Below are 2,691 nucleotides of genomic sequence, written 5' to 3' on the forward strand. Positions count from 1 at the left end.
AATACATTTCATGATGTAAGGTGAAGGCGCAGTTTCGGAGGTAGCCAATTTAAAAGGAAAAAGGCTGCGCGCAATAGCCAAAACAAAATTACTTTGGCGTGTATAAAATCAGGCATTGGTAATAGTTACAGTAATGTGAAGACTGCAGAAAAAAACCGTCATGTTGCAGTAGGCCTACTACAATGGTTTCCGAACAATTGATATTTACAAGGCATTACGTCAAAACACATTGCGATGAGGCAGTCGCCAAGGCTTCCGAGAAATAAACATTTAGGCTCGGGTATGAATATGAAAGATGACACATGTACACATAGGCTACGCCACATGTATGAATAACTTGCAGCCAATAGGCCCACTCAGTTAGCCTATAAAATCACCTGTTAATTGATGGACTAATTTTACAGTAGCCTTATTAAAGGAAAACGTCGGAAATTTTCAATTTTCCTATTTTTGATGACACATGTCCCCAAAAATCGATTTCTCATCTTTTTTACATTTTTAACCCGTAGCCTTGCACTCCCATATTTTTTTTACAACTAGCCATGGGCGCAGCCATTTTCAGCAGAATATTACGTCAGAAAGAAAATTGTATTTGTGCAGCGGATCATTCTACTTAGTTCTAGAACAGTGGCGGAAGGCTAGGGAATGATTTGGGTGAAGACGCAGCGCTGTCACAAAGCGCTAGCACCAAGGACAGCGGTCATTCATTTGTTCACAGCAAAACCCAAATGAGAGGGCAACGAAACAGTCCAACATAATTTATCCTCTGATATGAATCCTAATATCAACTTTATAATAAATTGCAGCCCATTGCTGGTTTGTAGGCCTATGCTATGAATGTTGTGACTTTCCCCCCCTAACTTCTGCACGCTGGTAGGCCTTGTTGTCACGGCAGTAAGCAGTCAAATATTTAGCGACACAAAGGGATGAATCGGACGGCAGTCCGAATAAAGCAGTCGTAACAATTCTGGAGTTATGTTTGTGAAACATAGCCCTACACTATGTCCAACAATTTGGCTTCACGCCGTCTGTCAAGTCTGCTGGCTAACCAGCAACATCTCAACACACTAGCATACATTACACGATTTGCAGCAGTCTACCAACCTGCGTTTCCTTGTGCTTATCCTGTCGCTAAAAAGGGGGGTTAAACTGTATTTCGTAGGCTAATGAAAATATACGGTCTCTTTCTAACCAAGATACGGGCGATTTACAATGCCATTCCGAGATGGGATCACCACCATCCCGGTTTTATGACCCATGTTTTAAATTTGTTTTCTATCTTCCTGACAGCCATCTCATTCAGTTTTAAAACTATATGCAAAGTGCAACTTTTTTTTACTCGTCTGTATGCTCGAACATAGGCACAATTTACGCTCACGTTGGAAATTATGACCAGCTGGTGCAACCCACTGCAGAAGTCTGGGTACTCTGGGTACAGTCTGAAAATATGGACGTTGTGGCGCATCATTTACAGATGCTGCGTTGTCCAACGAAGCGAAAACTACCCCACTTCATTCTCACTGAAATGAAGTTGATAAGCAACATAACAACGTGCAGTCTTTTAGACGCACACGAAAAGCTCATGACAAGCACAAGGCAAACTTTGTTCTGTTACCAATTTATTTACCGCAACCTCTGGTCTCATGAGCGGATCCAAGACTGTTTCCAAAAGTACACAAATTCTAACAACTAAGCTTACACAAAAACGTGCCGTGTCGGCAAGCTTCAATTGAGGGGTTTTGGGAAGAAATGAACTCTTTCACGAGGGTTGTTATTAGGGAAAAGAACAACGTTCAGTTACCATTATAAATATGCTCGCCAGTGGTTTACGCCGATCCCATCCTCTAGCAACTACTAGAGCATAATTAGGCTAGTCTATGAATTATGGCATAGCCTAGGTTAGCCAACTCTGATGGTAAGATGATGCTTTGTCCTGACTAAATGCACGGACGGCATTGCATCAACGTGCCACGCTCAGATAATTCATGACACGACTTCCAGAGCCCAATTTCACAAATAATGAATATAATTATGCTACTACTAGGTTAAAATACTTGTCTGTGACCAGTGACTTCATTTTGGCTGTAGGCAACTAGCCTATAATTTGCCAGTCACTGACATTTCAGGAGCACGTTACAGTGCCATCGTAAGTTTGCAACACATCGCAACATGCAAGTTTGCAACATTTTCTTTCGAGGAAAAAAAATATCCTGCTCCCCACAAGCTTTGTCATTATTTGAGAGCATGCAAAGCCATCACCGGAGTTTCGCTAACAAGCTAGCCAAAGCCCATCTACTGCACAAGATATGTCAGATTATTACAGACTGACAATACATTTGATAATGTTTGAACGTAACGTAGGCAACCAGTTTGTTCACAAGAGTTTTCCCAGCGATTGCTATTTTGAAGGTCCACAGTCACAGTGATAAGTCTGATTCCTTCACAGTAAACGGTAAACAACCAAAGTTGCCTACCTTATCTCATCCAAGGCGAACGTCCAAACTGTCCATAGCGTACGAGGATCCTGTCTTGTTTAATACATATCCTCAGTCAGCTATCTCCGGTCCGAGTCAGAACAATAAAGTTCGCTATTTGCTATAAAGTCGCTGCTTTCCATTTCTGTAAATAAACAAGCTGTCAAGTGAAGGGGTCTTCCGCACGAGCGGTCAAATCCATGGGGTCAAGTGGGGG

Source organism: Engraulis encrasicolus, unplaced genomic scaffold, assembly GCF_034702125.1.
Source record: "Engraulis encrasicolus isolate BLACKSEA-1 unplaced genomic scaffold, IST_EnEncr_1.0 scaffold_176_np1212, whole genome shotgun sequence".
Lineage (NCBI taxonomy): Eukaryota > Metazoa > Chordata > Actinopteri > Clupeiformes > Engraulidae > Engraulis > Engraulis encrasicolus.